The sequence below is a fragment of the Ambystoma mexicanum genome, chromosome 8, assembly GCF_040938575.1.
Source record: "Ambystoma mexicanum isolate Mex_15411 chromosome 8, UKY_AmexF1_1, whole genome shotgun sequence".
In the NCBI taxonomy this organism is placed as follows: Eukaryota; Metazoa; Chordata; class Amphibia; order Caudata; family Ambystomatidae; genus Ambystoma; species Ambystoma mexicanum.
In genome coordinates, this window is record NC_090929.1 from 344,806,177 (window position 1) to 344,823,840 (window position 17,664).

A 17,664-nucleotide genomic window follows, 5' to 3' on the forward strand; every position below is an offset into this window, starting at 1 on the left:
AGAAAAGCGTACAAAAAAGGGGAACCAAATGATGCCTATTATGAAGTTACAATTTCATTTAGCAGGTAGCCAGATGAACAGAGCAAAGACCAGACGGTGCAGAGCGTGCAGGCAGAGGAAAGGCGTGCAGAGTTTAATGGCCCGATTTATGGAAAAGTGCGCATTTCTCACCACATTTGCCGCACGCCGAGAACGACAATGCGCGAGCCTGCGCGAGCCTGCGAGCTGAATAAAAAATGCACGCACTGTGTATTCATGGAATTTACTGCACAAAGTAACCGTATTTACAAATTGCGCCTGGAACGTCCCTGACATCCCCCACGCAAAGCATAAACAGCCAGAAAATCTACATTTGCATGCTCACCTGGTGCAAATGCACGCACCCTTCAAACAGTGCGTGAAGTGCCCGGCAAGCAGGTCTACATCTCGAGGTCCCTGCGCAGGGTCCCCCGTAACTGCTGCCGGCACCCAACACCATACGTATGACAGTTCATAACTCGGGTATAACTTGGAATATCTGCATGCGAACCCCGGTAAACTGGCCCAGCACCACGCTATGCTGCATACGCGCACCCCTAAGTCTGAGCAGAACCCCGTCTGCCTGTACGCACCCCTAAATCCAACATGAAAACTCACTTCTGCACTGCGAATCCTATGTGCAAGTGTACTTAAGCCTGCCTTTGGGTGACGGAGAGATCGCAAGATTTGCGTGGGCATTTTGCAAGTGAGAGGTTGCACGGTCACATCCATGAATATGCTTTGCATGCGCATTTGTAGGTGTGCCCTGGACTGCCTGCGGCCCATCCCTCGTAACGCCCACTTTTCCCCTTGTTCTTCCTCATTTTCCAAGTTCCGCCCCCTACTCTGCCCTTTGCGCAGGCATTGCGCACACTCTGCGTGGAGTCTCGCGCAAGTCACTCAGCTGCTCAATGAGACATGCAGAGCCTGTGCAAAATCCACACAAGTCCAAGGAATATCCTGCACATTCGATTCCATGAATCGACCAACGGGATTTTGCTGGCAGCTTGGCGCGTAAGTACTCCATTTTACATGCAAATGTTTCCATGAATTGGGCCCTTAAAAGTGCAAGAAGTTGAAATGAGCGAAAGCGAGATTGAGCACAGGGTGGGCGTGCAAACAGGCTGAGGAGGAGGGAAGGGTTATGATTATAGGTGTAGAGAAACAGCAGAGAAGAGAGATAGGGAGGAGCAAGTCCATGAACATGTTTAAAAACAAAAGAAAGATAGCAGAACTCTAAATGGGGGAGTGAATCGAGCCAGTGAAGAGCAGCGAGGGAAGGAGAAACATGGGGACGTGTGGGACGGTGGAAGAGAAGGAGGATCGAAGGGTTTAAAATAGACTGAAGAGGGGTCAGCGCATCGGCAGGGAGGTGCACTAGAAGAGGGGAATAGCAATCATGTTCTGAGAAGGAACAAGCGTTTGCATGGCCGAAAAAGGAAAACAACACATTTTGCAAATATTATGGAGCTGAAAACAACAGGAATGGGTAAGAGAATAATAATGATAACAATAATTCGCTTTTTATACAGCGCTTTAATCTAAAGTGCTTTGCACAGAACTTATTTACTATTTGTTACAGTTGCTGTCCCTTTAAGGGACAAGCCCGCCTCATGAGAGGGCGGGGATATGTGACGTGTGAGGCGAAGGAAGTTGTTCAGCGCCGTTTGTGCCAGTGAGGGTTAGCTTGCAATAAAGAAGGTCGTGCAACAGTTCCTCCGGCTACGCGTCCTTATTTCATGTGTACAGCCCCAGTCCGGGCCACACTATTATTACCCAACTGAATTGGGTACTCATTTATCAACCTCGGAAGGATGAAAGGCTGAATTGGCCTGGCCGGGTGTGGTGTAGCTGTAATGGGCCCAGTCACGTGGACAGGGGTAAGTCCGAGTGACGTGATGTGGGCGGAGAATAAAGGGGGCCGAGGAGTATGTCAGTCCGAGGCTGCAAGCCAACGGAGGTAGTGGCTGTCCTTCCTTTTGCATGTTGTGTGCCTGAGGCCTGGCAGGCCTAAGAATATAACGCAGGTCTCTACCTGCAGGAGAGACCTTTGTGAGGAAACAACACGTGTTTAACCCGCAGAAATAATATTCCTGAAAGAGAGTGAGACCTCAGCAGTAACACCTGGATTATGAGCAGATGACGAGAGAGGGAAATACTGAGCATAAAACAATATTGAAGATGGAGTACGACTTGTGATAAGGAGAAGAGGCAGGAAAAAAGAGAATCTCAAATGTATTGGCATAAAAATGAAGAGATTATGCAAGTATCTAATACTTAACAGCTGTAACAGAAAGACAAGAGTGAAGATGATCAGAAACAGAGAAATCGATCTGAAAATCATCAGGATAACAGGAACAATGATATGAAATTAGAGAAAGGCAGAGATAGCAAGAGAGTTTTGCATACATGGAAGGCACCACAACTGTGAGCACATATCAGAATACCCCAGCAGTGATTGTGAGTCTTATTTGTGTCCATACTGCTGGGATACCCTACGTTGGTGACACAGCCAGATACGCTCTCCGCTACCAGTTCCGAGGACCGCTCCGCAGCGCACTGCCAGGTAACATGCAGCCCATTTTACAGCACATTGCCCCCATGCAACTCCTTGGACGGGGCTGCAGTACCTTCGGGGTGCATCACCAAACAACATTGCCCCCTCCATCCCCGCACAGGTCCATGATAGCACTTCCAGCCAACGGCAAACACTTCAACATTTAGCACAGCGCTTACTCCAGCCACCACCTGCAGACCCTCGCAAAAAAGCATACAAGACTGTTCCTAAGAATACAAGTTTGTGCAGGAAAGGAGAAGCAGGAATATTTCTAGTCAGGTCTAGCAGTAGAACGCTCAGTGCTGAGCCTTCCCACACAAAAGCACAGATGTAAATAGAAAACAACAGGTTCCGTCAACTTGGTTACGTCTCCTCGCTGATGCGCTGCTTTAAATCATTCCCAGACCTCCTCTTTAAATGTGGCTGTCTGTTTTCTTTATTTCAATAACTTATTTAAAATGAGCAGATCTGCTATTTATCTGAGGCTTTTTATGAATCAATGCATCGTGTCTTTCTTTGTACTGAATTAAAACAGACGTTGTTTGTCTAAATATATTTGCTAAGGGGCTGCCACCGACCTTACAAGACTGCTGTTCAGAGGAGCTCTCCGACATGACAGTCAGCTGTCACCACTGAAACACCAGTCGTTATTTCGGCTTCCTGAGGTACATTAATCCTATTCCTGTTGTCACCTCGTTTGCCTGCCATCCCTCCTCCAAATATCTATGGTCATGACCTCATATCTCGACTTTTGTGCTCCAGCGGCTGCCAATCATAGGGCGACTATGTAGGGTGCCTGCCACTGTTTTTAATTACTCAATAATTATTCTGATGTGTAAAATGAGCATTTGCGTTTTATCTGTATAATTGTCAATTCATATATATTGGACCATGTTGTTGATTTGTTCAGAATCTAGTCTTTCAATATTTACTTTCTATATGCATGCATTATTCTCACTGTGTGCATCTTGGACCATGTTGATGAGTTGTTCAAGCTTTCAAATTTGGCGAAAGATTAAGCCATTTCTGGAGCGGTGAGATATATCAAGAATTGGTGTAGGATATATAGGAACGGATCGATTCACATCCCAAAAGAACAGCATTGCAGAACATGCCCCCGTTGCTTATCCAAGGCAAGGCACAGCATAACATAACGCAACATAGCAAACCATACCTATGAGAGCACAGCATTTCAAAGCAGTGCATAGCATAGCAAAGAAAGCATAGGGTACAGAGGCTAGCCAGGATTGTCTAGAAAATAGGGCCTGAAGGTAATGTAGTGGGACCCACTGCACTGACAGAAATATCTGTAAATGCCCACACAGCGCTGCTGAGTGGGCATTTACAGATATTGGGTGGGCCTTGCCCCTCAGGCCCTACCCTGCCTACCCCTCTGATACGGTAGCAGTGTTCTGCTACATAAGAAAAGCGTGCCGTAGCATAGCACGCCAATCACATAAGATTGTATCCCAGCATAACAGCACCAGAAGGGTAGCATAACCCTAATAAGATATTAGAATGTGTGCCCCCTTTCCCCTCCACACACACACACATGCACCCCTCTACATCCGCCATTTCTAGAATCCAAGGTCTGCTCCTCAGGAGGTTGAGTGGATGGAGCTTTGAAGTGGACAAAGTCCAGAAAGCAAAGGCCAGGGGACTCCACCTCTCACATCCTTCTCTCATTCCACCCTGATGCAAATGGGTCTTTCCTTTCACTCAGAGCTGCTATCTCCTGACTTCCGAAAGGAAGAAAGACGTGGGCGCTTTCTGGCAGCGTGGGAGTTTTCATCGAATCACTTGAAAGAAATGGCGGCTTCCGCGATATGGAAACGTGTGTTTGTTTTCTGTTGCCATAGTGATAACATGCTGCCATACTTTCCTTCCTACTGATTTCAGACACTCTAGCATAGTGCAAAGCATAGGGAAGAAAATGCATGAATGAATACAATTAAAAACGTCATGGTTCAGAAAACTACATCCAAGAAAGGAGGCATCATTGCACCGAATGGACTGTTGCCGGGCACGAGGGTCTTCAGAATGCCCTGAGAAGGACTGATGCCCTTAAAACACCCCGTGTCTGGAGAAACTACTGAGTCGCCCCGAGGACACTTTTATGGAATAGGACGTGACGCAATGGAATATCGCGTAATCTGGTGTGCTATGCTACGTATCTAATATGCTTTTATACTGCGTGGCATCACCACCGTAATAGTTTCCGAGCACCTAGGCTTGTCTGCAGAGAGGCACCCTATGCCCCTTCAAAGGGGCGCCAGACCCCAGTCTGCTGGAGTAAAGAGAATGATATTTAACTAATGGGTATTTTCCCTACTTTTTTGTTATTTGGGGACCAGTTGCCGTTTGGGAAAAATTCAAAGGTACATAAACACACGAGGAAACTGGTTACCCCTCTCTCCAACCTGAACAGCGCGCTGGTGCCACCATATGAAAAACTTTATTCTAAAGAATTTTCAAATTTTACTCTCAAAAGTTATCTCCTCCACGAGACAAAGGACATGCAAAATTTATCCAAAATATAACTTTATTATGAATCTACACGTTCAAAAAAACACATTACATCTCAAAATCCAGTTTCGAAAAAACCTCTAAACCAGAGTTCAGTAGTCCATTAAGTTTACTATATTTGTTTATGGATTTTTTTTTGTTTAGCAGGTCATTATAACAGAATCAATCACCAATTAAATCTCATTAGATTGGGCTACTAAATGTACTGTTGTATTATACTTCATCCTTCCTAGTCATGGATGACAAATGAATTTATACCATAGGTTCCAAAAAAAGAAATGGCAAATGAATTTATACCATAGGTTCCAAAAAAAGAAAAAAAAAATCCTATGCAATTCGTACATTACAAAATCTTTCTTATTTTTTATATCATACAATACAACAAGACTCAGTTTTCAGAGGCATGTGTTGGCTTCTGGGCAATAAAAGACTTCGTTAATTCCTAGTCTTAAAGATGGTCAACATGTTTCGGCCATTACAATCACAATTAGACACTATCTCTAGTGACATTTTAGAACAAATTTCCTTGGCCTTCTTCAGGATAAACTATTTCTTGTATTGAAGCATATGCCTTGTATAGCCCCATTTTTCAATCTTGAGTACGTGCGTGTAACTCACGGTCAGGATGTGAGCACTATTGATCTTTTCGCATCTTTTTTCAAAAGGGTAGTAATTTCTTAATTTCCTTTTTGGGAGTATTTTTCTTTCCCTTGTGAACGGAGCCCGTTGTGATTTTTTTATGCTGGACTTCCTAGATCATCTCCACACGTCGCTTTTCTTATTTTGTGTGTGGAGGAAACTGCTATCTGCATCTATCACATCTCTCGCATATCAGCTTTTGATGTTTTGCTCGATTTTATGCCGAATTTCTCACGACTCTGATGTATTCCGTGATGTTGTAGAAAAGTGGTGTCTTGGTTTGGGGCAGAGGTCAGCGGGAGTGCTGGAAGGAGGGCAGACTAGCAGGTGGTGCCTGGGGTTGCAGCAGAGGTCAGTGGGAGTACTGGGAGGAGTGTGGACTAGCGGGTGGAGCCTGGGGTGGGGGCAGAGATCAGAGGAGATACTGAGTAGACTTGAGGGTGGTGCCTGGGGTTGGGGTAGAGGTCAGTGGGGGTACTGGCAGGAAAGCGGACTAGTGGGTGGTGCCTGGGGTTGGGGCAGAGGTCAGAGGAGATACTGAGTATACTTGAGGGTGGTGCCTGGGGTTGGAGCAGAGGTCAGTGGGGGTGCTGGAAGGAAGGCAGACCAGCGGGTGGTTCCTGGGGCTGGGTCAGAGGTCAGAGAGGTTACTGGACAGACTTGAGGGCTGTGCCTTAGGTTGGGGCAAAGGTTAGCAGGGGTGCTGGGGGAGGGTGGACTTGAGGGTGGTGCCTGGGGTTGGGGCAGAGGTCAGTGGGGGTTCTGGTCAGAATTGGGGGTGGTGCATGGGGTTGGGGCAAAGGTCAGTGGAAGTACTGGGAGGAGGGCTGACTAGCGGGTAGTGCCTGGGGTTGGGACAGAGGTCAGTGGAAGTACTGGGAGGAGGGCGTACTAGCTTGTGGTGCTTGGGGCTGCAGCAGTGGTCAGTGGCAGTACTGGGCAGACTTGAGGGTGGTGCCTTGCATTGAGGTATAAGTCAGTGGAGGTACTGGAGGAGGGTGGACTTAAGAGTGGTGCCTGGGATTGGGGCAGAGGTAAGTGGGGTACTGGGAGGAGGGTGGACTTGAGGGTGGTGCCTGGGGTAGGGGCAGAGGTCAGTTGGAGTACTGGGAGCACAGCGGGCTTGAGGGTTGTGCCTGGGATTAGAGCACAGTTCAGTGGGGGCACTGGGCAGACTTGAGGGTGGTGCCCGGGGTTCAGGCAGAGGCCAGTGGGGGTACTGGAAGGAGGGCAGACTAGCGGGTGGTTCCTGGGGCTGGGGCAGAGGTCAGAGGAGATACTGAGTAGACTTGAGGGTGGTGTCTGGGGTTGGGTCAGAGGTCAGTGGGGGTACTGGAAGGAGGGCAGACTAGCAGGTGGTGCCTGGGGGTTGCAGCAGAGGTCAGTGGGAGTACTGGGAGGAGTGTGGACTAGCGGGTAGAGCCTGGGGTTGGGGCAGAGGTCAGTGGGGGTACTGTGCAGACTTGAGGGTGGTGCCTGCTGTTGGGGTAGAGGTCAGTGGGGGTACTGGGAAGAGAGCAGACTAGCAGGTGTTGCCTGGGGTTGCGGCAGAGGTCAGTGGGGGTACTAGGCAGACTTGAGGGTGGTGCCTGGGGTTAGGGCAGAGGTCAGTGCGGGTACTGGCAGGAGAGCGGACTAGCGGGTCGTGCCTGGGGTTGGGGCAGAGATCAGAGGAGATACTGAGTAGACTTGAGGGTGTTGCCTGGGGTTGGGGCAGAGGTCAGTGGGGGTACTGGCAGGAGAGCGGACTAGCGGGTGGTTCCTGGGGCTGGGGAAGAGGTCAGAGGAGATACTGAGTAGACTTGAGGGTGGTGTCTGGGGTTGGGTCAGAGGTCAGTGGGGGTACTGGAAGGAGGGCAGACTAGCAGGTGGTGCCTGGGGTTGCAGCAGAGGTCAGTGGGAGTACTGGGAGGAGTGTGGACTAGCGGGTAGAGCCTGGGATTGGGGCAGAGGTCAGTGGGGGTACTGTGCAGACTTGAGGGTGGTGCCTGCTGTTGGGGTAGAGGTCAGTGGGGGTACTGGGAAGAGAGTAGACTAGCAGGTGTTGCCTGGGGTTGTGGCAGAGGTCAGTGGGGGTACTGGTCAGACTTGAGGGTGGTGCCTGGGGTTGGGGCAGAGGTCAGTGGGGGTACTGGCAGGAGAGCGGACTAGCGGGTCGTGCCTGGGGTTGGGGCAGAGATCAGAGGAGATACTGAGTAGACTTGAGGGTGGTGCCTGGGGTAGGGGCAGAGGTCAGTTGGAGTACTGGGAGCAGGGCGGGCTTGAGGGTTGTGCCTGGGATTAGAGCACAGTTCAGTGGGGGTACTGGGCAGACTTGAGCGTGGTGCCCGGGGTTCAGGCAGAGGTCAGTGGGGGTACTGGAAAGAGGGCAGACTAGCGGGTGGTTCCTGGGGCTGGGGCAGAGGTCAGAGGAGATACTGAGTAGACTTGAGGGTGGTGTCTGGGGTAGGGTCAGAGGTCAGTGGGGGTACTGGAAGGAGGGCAGACTAGCAGGTGGTGCCTGGGGTTGCAGCAGAGGTCAGTGGGAGTACTGGGAGGAGTGTGGACTAGCGGGTGGAGCCTGGGGTTGGGGCAGAGGTAAGTGGGGGTACTGTGCAGACTTGAGGGTGGTGCCTGCTGTTGGGGTAGAGGTCAGTGGGGGTACTGGGAATAGAGCAGACTAGAAGGTGTTGCATGGGGTTGTGGCAGAGGTCAGTGGGGGTACTGGGCAGACTTGAGGGTGTTGCCTGGGGATGGGGCAGAGGTCAGTGGGGGTACTGGCAGGAGAGCAGACTAGCAGGTGGTTCCTGGGGCTGGGGCAGAGGTCAGACGAGATACTGAGCAGACTTGAGGGTGATGTCTGGGGTTGGGTCAGAGGTCAGTGGGGGTACTGGAAGGAGGGCAGACTAGCAGGTGGTGCCTGGGGTTGCAGCAGAGGTCAGTGGGAGTACTGGGAGGAGTGTGGACTAGCGGGAAGAGCCTGGGGTTGGGGCAGAGGTCAGTGGGGGTACTGTGCAGACTTGAGGGTGGTGCCTGCTGTTGGGGTAGAGGTCAGTGGGGGTACTGGGAAGAGAGCAGACTAGCAGGTGTTGCCTGGGGTTGTGGCAGAGGTCAGTGGGGGTACTGGGCAGACTTGAGGGTGGTGCCTGGGGTTGGGGCAGAGGTCAGTGGGGGTACTGGGCAGGAGAGCGGACTAGCGGGTCGTGCCTGGGGTTGGGGCAGAGATCAGAGGAGATACTGAGTAGACTTGAGGGTGTTGCCTGGGGTTGGGGCAGAGGTCAGTGGGGGTGCTGGCAGGAGAGCGGACTAGCGGGTGGTGCCTGGGGTTGGGGCAGAGCTCAGAGGAGATACTGAGTAGACTTGAGGGTGGTGCCTGGGGTTGGAGCAGAGGTCAATGGGGGTACTGGGCAGACTTGAGGATGGTGCCTGGGATTGGGGCAGAGGTCAGTGGGGGTACTGGGAGGAGGGCACACTAGCGGGTAGTGCCTGGGGTTGTGGCAGAGGTCAGTGGGGGTACTGGGAGGAGGGCAGGCTTGAGGGTTGTGCCTGGGATTGGACCAGAGTTCAGTGGGGGTACTGGGTAGACTTGAGGGTGGTACCTGGGGTTCAGGCAGAGGTCAGTGGGGGTACTGGAAGGGGGGCAGACCAGCGGGTGGTTCCTGGGGCTGGGGCAGAGGTCACAGAGGGTACTGGACAGACTTGAGGACAGTGCCTTGGGCTGGGGCAAAGGTTAGTGGGCGTACTGGAGGATGGTGGACTTGAGGGTGGTGATTGGGGTTGGGGCAGAGGTCCGTGGGGGTACTGGTCAGAATTGGGGGTGGTGCCTGGGGTTGGGGTAGAGGTCAGTGGAAGTACTGGGAGGAGAGCACACTAGCTGCTGGTGCTTGGGGTTGGAGCAGAGGTCATTGGGGGTACTGGGAGGAGGGCAGGCTTGAGCATGCTACTTTGGGTTAGGGGGGATGAGGTGCAGTTTCTCCAGGGTTCACGAATGCTGCTTTGAGTTAGGGGGGACGAGGCACAGGTTCTCCGGGGTTCGCAAGTGCTACTTTCAGTCAGGGGAGACGAGGCACAGTTCTTCCGGGATTCACGAGTGATGCTTTGAGTTAGTGGTCCAAGGCACAGTTTCACTAGGGTTTGAGGTTCTGCTTTGAGTTAAGGGGTACGAGGCACCATTTCATAGGGATACTGGGACGAGGATTTGCAAGTCGCTGGAGTGGATGTAATGGTGATTACTTGTTTACATGGGTCCGGCGCAAAGGTTGTTTGAGAGAGGACATTTTTGCTTTCCATGGGGGAATGTTGTGGGCGTTCCGGGCACAATTCGTTATTCTTTGCGATGCATCGACTCCCTGCACTATTCTTTTCGCCTGCGCAAAGTTCTTTTTTACGCAAAGTAGTTAGCGCAGACTCAGCACTTTTTTTGTTAATTAGATGCACGGTCTCTTCTATAACAATTTGCTTTGCTCCTGTTCTCTTGTTCTCCACATCACCCCCTACTCTATTTCAAAGTTTATATAGAGTCTATAAACCGGAATCTGCTGAATACTGTGCGGCAGAAAACATTGACGATGAAAACCTCGAGTTTTTTTGTTCGAATTTCAGCACAAGTATATGTGGGGCGGTGGTAGGTTAGGGTTCTAATTAATTTAGGGGGTATGGTAGGACTGCTGCCCCCTCATGTGCATGCACTGAAATGACCTAAAAGAAAAAGAAATCGAGATGTTTCTTGTAATCACACCAATCCTATAAACCCACATTCTGTTGCCTAAGTATGCAATAATCGGCTGACGAATATACAAGGAGTGAAATTGCCCAACAAAATGTGGTTGTCTGCAGTTTCTCTCAGTGAGGAAATGAAGAGAGAGAGGAAAGTTACCATTTTCAGTTGGTCATGGTGTGGTTTATCGATAGTATACATTAGTTAACAAAAAAGTGATCCCTAAGCTATAAAAAGAGAGAAGGGAACATGGCGAATGAATGTCTTTTACTGGATTCACTTTCCAGGGCCTAGAAGATATCAAGCGTTGAGTTGGTTTTAAACCTGCAGAATCTGGCAAGTCAAATACACCCTGTTGGTTCAATAGATAGCAATATTACTGTAACATCCCTGTACAGAAGAATTCAGCACTGCAGCTTTGCTCTTTTTTGTTGAGTTTTGAATACTGGGTAATATGTTTTGATTAACACGATAGAACTGTAAGGAACCGAGATAGGTCATTACATGTTTGATTTTGATTTGATTTTGAAGAATTTATAGCGCGCTCAGAACGGCCCTAACCGTATATTGGCGGAGATGTTGTTTCTTTCTTAAGGAAGCTAGCACAGGGTGTATTCATAGGCATATTCAAAGAGGAGATGGAAATCTAGCCACGACCCAGTGACCAGGTTTTATTTAAACAGAAAGGTTTTTAGGGCCTTCCGAAATTTAAGCAGAGAATCTAAATTCTGCATTTCCCTAAGTAGGCTGTTCCATAATTTAGGACCATACACCGAGAATCTTCTATCCCCTCTAGAAACAAATGTAGATGAGGGGATAATCAACAGTGCTTGGTCACTGGAGCATAGACATCTTGATGGTTGATAATGTCTTAGCATATCTTTGAGATAGTCCGGTGCCATATTGTTCAAACATTTGAAGACCAGGCAGGCTATTTTGAATTTTATACGGTCTTCAACTGATAACCAGTGAAGTTGGCGGCGGAAAGAAGAAACATGAGCAGTTTTCTTAAGCCCATAAATCAGCCTAACCGCTGCATTCTGTGCTCTTTGCAGTCTGCTAATTTGTTTTTTGGGATGCCCACCAATTGACTATTACAATAGTCCAGTTGAGCATTCGTAAGCACACCCACTATCTGCGCATAGTCTTCCTATGGAATATAGGGAAGGGTTTGCTGTAGAAGCCGCAAGGAATAAAAAATAGCTTTCACTTTGGCTCCAACCTGGCTTTCGCTGCCCAAATTATCTTGCCAGATGCAGCCAAGATTTTTCACTTTTCTGGAGAATATAAGTTCCACTACAAGTAGCTTGGGAAGAGGTTGCGTTTTTATTATGGTCATGATGTTCCGGACCAAACAGAATAAATTCTGTTTTAGAAGCATTTAGTTGCAGTTGATTAGAAGCCATCCATTCACTGATTTCCTGAAAAGTGCACCAGCATAAGACTGGAAGCTGATTCCATGACACCTCAAGATTTCCATAACAAGGCGAAGATATAGGTTGAACAAAAGTGGCGATAGTGAAGAGCCCTGTGGGACCCCACAATCCACCATACTAGGGACTAATGTGAAAGCACCCAGTTTAACACACTGTTGACGTCCCTCCAAAAAAGACCTAAACCACTGGATGGCCTGCTCTGAAACTTTTCCGATCGTCCTCAGTCTTTCCAAGAGAATCTCATGGTTGACCGTGTTGAAGTCAAGCATCACTAAAAATGAAAGCATGCCCTCATCAGCTACCCTCAACAACTCGTCATAAACTAGCAACAATGCTGTCTCTGTGCCAAATTTAGGACGGAACCCTGGCTGCAGCGGATCCAGAAGTGATTCCTCTTCAACAAATGCCTGTAGTTTGGTGGTCACCACCTTTTCCAGTATTTTCCCCTGCCAAGGAATACCCGCAATGGGGCGATCATTTTGGAGAACTAGGAGATCCAGGCTCAGTTTTTTCAAAAGAGGTGTCAGTGTGGTATATTTAAGTATTGAAGGTACTACTCCTTGATCTAGTAATTTATTATCAAATAAAGTAATAAAAGGTGCAATTTCCACCGCCATGCGTTTAGCTACTACCGCTGGCAAGGGAAATAGGCAGTCATTAGTTGGTTTCAGATTCTTCATCAGTGCACAGACCTCCTCAAATGTAGCATTAGCTTGTGCCAATGATGAGGGAACGGAAAGATCACTACAGCTTGGATTATGGAATTTGGAAATAATTGAGAAAATGTCTCTTGAGTGATTACCTGCATCACTTATTTTTTTATGGAGAAACGTTAGTTTCGCCTCAAAAATAGCATTTTTATAGAGCGAAATCGCTCTTTTGCCTGTAATACTATTTTCTTCAGAAGAATACCTTTGCCAAATTTCAGCCTGTCTGACTAACTTGATTGCGTAACTGATTCAAATCATTGGTAAACCAACGCTTGTAAATCCTCTTTCGCATCGGTTTTTTAGGAGCCTCCCTAGAGCAGATTCCCTCCATTACTTTAGCTCCAGTAAGGAAGAATTCCTCACTAGGCAGTATGTTATCAATCTCTGAAAGTGCTTCCATCACTTCCTGGGCCGATCTATTATCCAAGTCTTTATGGCGCCGAGAGAGTATCCCAGTAGCCTCTGTGGGATCTCGAATATTCATTGATTTGGCCATTAGCTCAAATAATTGCAACGAGTGGTCTGAACAATAAATTGGTATATTATTCAAAAGTGTTGTACAGCTACCTCTTGCTATTATCAAATCAAGGCAATGACCCTTGTTGTGAGTAGGTGATGTGCCCAAAGGGGTGAGACCATGAGAATGGAATATATCTCAAAGTTCCGCAGAGCCTGGATGATTTTGATCGTCCAACCCCTATGGTTCCAATCCCCTTGTAGCAAGACCTCTACTTGTTTGATTGCCTCTGAGGCTAAAGAATTGTCAAACTATTAAGAAAATGCCCTAAAACCACCCGGAGGTCTGTAACCTAGAATTGCGTGAGCAGCTGATTGGGAAGATAGCTCAAATGTAAACTGTCCCACTTGTGAATCATATTCCCAGTCAAGCAGCTTAAGGTGAGAAATACGTAATGTTTCTCTGTAAATAATGGCAATACCCCCACCACGTTTTCCCCACACGATCAATATATTGGATGAGAAACTTTTCTGGGACTAAATTTTGAAGAATTGACCTCTGTAAACCAAGTCTCTGTTAAAAAAAGAATGTCAAGTACTTATTCTTCAATCAATGCAAGTATTTCTGAAGTATGAACACATGCAGATCTAGCGCTAACGAGACCTACTTTTATGTCCTCTGATGTCTTTAATACATTGCATCGTGTCTCTGAGGGGAGGTCAATACCTAAGTTTCTCATTTTTCCCATGTTATTATCTAGAGCTTTCAATGCCAGAATATTACAGGAAAAAAAAACTCTCTCCAAGCGAATCCATTCCTTTACAGTGGCTCACCTAAATTGCAGGTTGCAATGGCATGCTATGTCTAAGATCAGCGTTTCGCGCCGACCGCTACATGTTCCCCAGTCCAGAAACATTTTCGGTACAATTGCAGGTAATTCCGGCACTGGTCATTTTTCTGAACCGGGTGAACACAAGTTTGCTGGTGGGGACATTGACTTTCCACGAGACCTGACCTGCTGGCAAATCAGGCCCCCACTGGCAAATGACCGGCACCGGAAATCTCCTCCATGGAATGGGGATTTACTGCCCTTTGTGCCGCTTGTAATATCCCAGTAATACCAGGATATCAGGCGGCCGGAAACGGTAGGGGCAGCTGGCTGGTATCCCACCGTAATTACCGACAGGATACCAGCAAACTTGTAATGAGCTCCATCTCCAAATGCACATTTCTAATAAATTCTATAGGGAATTTTCAAAATAGAAATTCCAATCCTTAGGATGTTGGAAATACCAGTGCATGGAGGTCATCTATATGATATGATAAATTATTTATAACGCGTGGACCGGGGATCGAACCTGTGTTGCACCATGTCGTTTTGCTTCCAAGGTGAGCACGTTGCCTTGGACGAACAAGAACATGTTTTACTTTCAGTTATAAAGGGATATTTCTGCTTCATGCAGCACCATTTTGTGGCTTGGCAAACATTACAAACACACTGGGCTTCAACTACAATAGCGTTTTCAATGGGATTTGCCCATCGATAAACGCGTTTGTAAATCAGGACCAGTGTGTTTCTTTTTCTCAGAAATTAACCTGATCGGTCATCTTGGCTGCTGATTATTTGACCGGCTGTCAAATTGACCATAATTGCAGCTGAGCGAGGGTATATTTATCCTCGGGTATCTCGGGCTTGCAGGTTGTGGCAATTAGCTCTGTGGTGTCTGAAGCTCCCTCATGGATGTGTCGCAGGATTACCGATTATTCCCTGATAATCACGAGTGTAACCCTGTTTTAATTAAGATTATTTGGATGCAGAGATCTGATGAATTGTCACGCCGAGTAAATGTTTGCCTAGAAGCACGGATTTCAAGTTGTGGGCCGTGGTATCTGCCTGTTTTACAAGGACAGCCAAAGCTTTTATCGTTTTCCAGCAAGCGTCCCTCCTAAAAAATGGCCTTTGTAGGGGTGTTAGTTTCTAAGAAGGACATGTTGACGACAGAGTGGTCATTGCGTGGAGGTTGCGCTAGGAGGGGGGCGGGGGGGCGAGGGCGGTTGTGGGCGAGCGGGGGCAGAGCTCCAGAGAGTGCGATCTTTGACAATGAGGACAGCCAAGCGATCTGCTGCGCTGCCACTTCCAGAAGGTCAGAGCGGCAGGCAATCATCAGACACACGCCCACACGTGCACATGGGATTAGTGTGTGTGTGTGTAGCTATATGGGTAGATAGAATAGAATATGTCGTTAACACGGAGGTTATTCAATCCCCATACAGCCAGTTAGACACACATCTGGAGAAATAAAGCGTGCGTTAGAGAGAGAGAGAGAGTTGGTGTGTGTGCATGTGGGAGTGAGAGAGCAAAAGAGAGAGAGAGAGAGGAAGTGTGTGAGTGTGTGTATGTATGTGTGTGTGTACGTGCGTGGGTTCCACTACCTTAAGATGTGATTATCTCTGGTGGGCATAGTACCATTTTAAATTTTTTGCAGGGTGCACAAGTTAAAAAAAAACTAATTGAATATCGAAAATTCAAAATAGAGACGAGGAAAGAGAACATTAAGGTGGGCAAGTATGTGCCCCAAAAGAATGGTTGTTCTAGTTCTGTGGAAATCATAATGCAGAAAACACCTTGTGCCCAGCAGTGTTTACTGCATGAGGGTGTTCATGAAGCTTCACCACATTTGGTACTCGTGCTTGGATAGATTGTACGCCCCATTTGGTGAATGTTCATGGCTGAGAACAAAAGCCACAACAGAACACGTTGTGTTCATTTTCCTAGGTAGATTGTTATGTCCCCTTAAACATAGGCTCGTGCCTGTGTGGCTCCATATTATGCAGAAACATGGACGTATCCCCAATAAGCTGCAGCTAGCACGTGCATGCCTGAAATCCAATGTAACTTGTTCATGGACCCCACATACATGGTTCTTTCTTTGCACTCTGGTTGCAAATGTATGTAGAGTGTTATGGAACATAGTCTCGGCAATGGGGGTAGCTTAAGTCGCTGAGCTCCTCCAAGTTGTACTCGTGGCTGCAGCTGGCAATGCACCTGCAGGGTCTGTGGAAAGCCCCTAGCCAGAGACTCAGAGCAGCAGGAGTGCCGCATCAGAGCATGCCCAGTAAAGGACCACAGGGTTAAAGTCTCCTGGCCTGGGACGACATCTGCCTGTCTCTAAAGCAGCCACAGAGCACAGAAGAAGTGGCTCCCATTGACTGCTGCTGCGAGCGGCAGCTGCATACCGCTGCTCCACAGAGCACAGAAGAAGTGGCTCCCGTTGCCTGCTGCGAGTGGCGGCTGCATACCCCTGCTCCACAGAGCACAGAAGAAGTGGCTCCCATTGCCTGCTGCTGCGAGCGGCAGCTGCATACCCCTGCTCCACAGAGCACAGAAGAAGTGGCTCCCATTGCCTGCTGCGAGTGGCGGCTGCATACAGCTGCTCCACAGAGCACAGGAGAAGTGGCTCCCGTTGCCTGCTGCGAGTGGCGGCTGCATACCCCTGCTCCACAGAGTACAGAAGAAGTGTCTCCCATTGCCTTCTGTGAGTGGTGCTGCACACCCCTGCTCCACAGAGCACAGAAGAAGTGGCTCCCATTGCCTGCTGCTGCGAGCGGCAGCTGCATACCCCTGATCCACAGAGCACAGAAGAAGTGGCTCCCATTGCCTGCTGCGAGTGGCGGCTGCATACCCCGGCTCCACAGAACACAGGAGAAGTGGCTCCCATTGCCTGCTGCGAGTGGCAGCTGCATACCGCTGCGCCACAGAGCACAGGAGAAGTGGCTCCCGTTGCCTGCTGCAAGTGGAAGCTGCATACCCCTGCTCCACAGAAGCACAGAAGAAGTGGCTCCCATTGCCTGCTGCGAGCGGCAGCTGCATACCCCTGCTCCACAGAAGCACAGAAGAAGTGGCTCCCGTTGCCAGCTGCGAGTGGCAGCTGCATACACCTGCTCCACAGAGCACAGAAAAAGTGGCTCCCGTTGCCTGCTGCGAGTGGCGGCTGCATACCCCTGCTCCACAGATCACAGAAGAAGTGGCTCCCATTGCCTGCTGCGAGTGGCGGCTGCATACCCCTGCTCCAAAGAGAACAGAAGAAGTTGCTCCCATTGCATGCTGCGAGTGGCGGCTGCGTACCCCTGCTGCACAGAGCACAGAAGAAGTGGCTCCCATTGCCTGCTGCTGCAAGTGGCAGCTGCATACCCCTGCTCCACAGAGCACAGAAGAAGTGGCTCCCATTGCCTGCTGCGAGTGGCAGCTGCACACCCCTGCTTCACAGAGCACAGAAGAAGTGGCTCCCATTGCCTGTTGCTGCGAGTGGCATCTGCATACCCCTGCTCCACAGAGCACAGAAGTGGCTGACATTGCTTGCTGCGACCTGCTCCCCAGAGCACAGAAGAAGTGGCTCCCATTGCCTGTGGCGAGTGGCAGCTGCACACTCCTGCTGCACATAGCACAGAAGAAGTGGCTCCCATTGCCTGCTGCGAGTGGCAGCTTGACACCTCTGCACCACAGAGCACAGAAGAAGTGGCTCCCATTGCTTGCAGCGAGTGGCAGCTGCCTATCCCTGCTCCACAGAGCACAGAAGAAGTGGTTCGCATTGTCTGATGCGAGTGGCAGCTGCACACCCCTACTC

General features: G+C 49.1%; 1 long non-coding RNA gene across 1 annotated transcript in view; it reads left to right on the forward strand.

Annotated features, from left to right (window-relative positions):
* Positions 1-1,691: 1,691 nt before the first annotated feature.
* LOC138471924 (uncharacterized) overlaps positions 1,692-17,664 on the forward strand; it is a 743,124-nt gene continuing 727,151 nt past the window's right edge. The window contains exon 1 of the long non-coding RNA XR_011268534.1: positions 1,692-1,898. This is a non-coding gene — a long non-coding RNA (uncharacterized lncRNA). The remainder of the gene's footprint in view (positions 1,899-17,664) is intronic.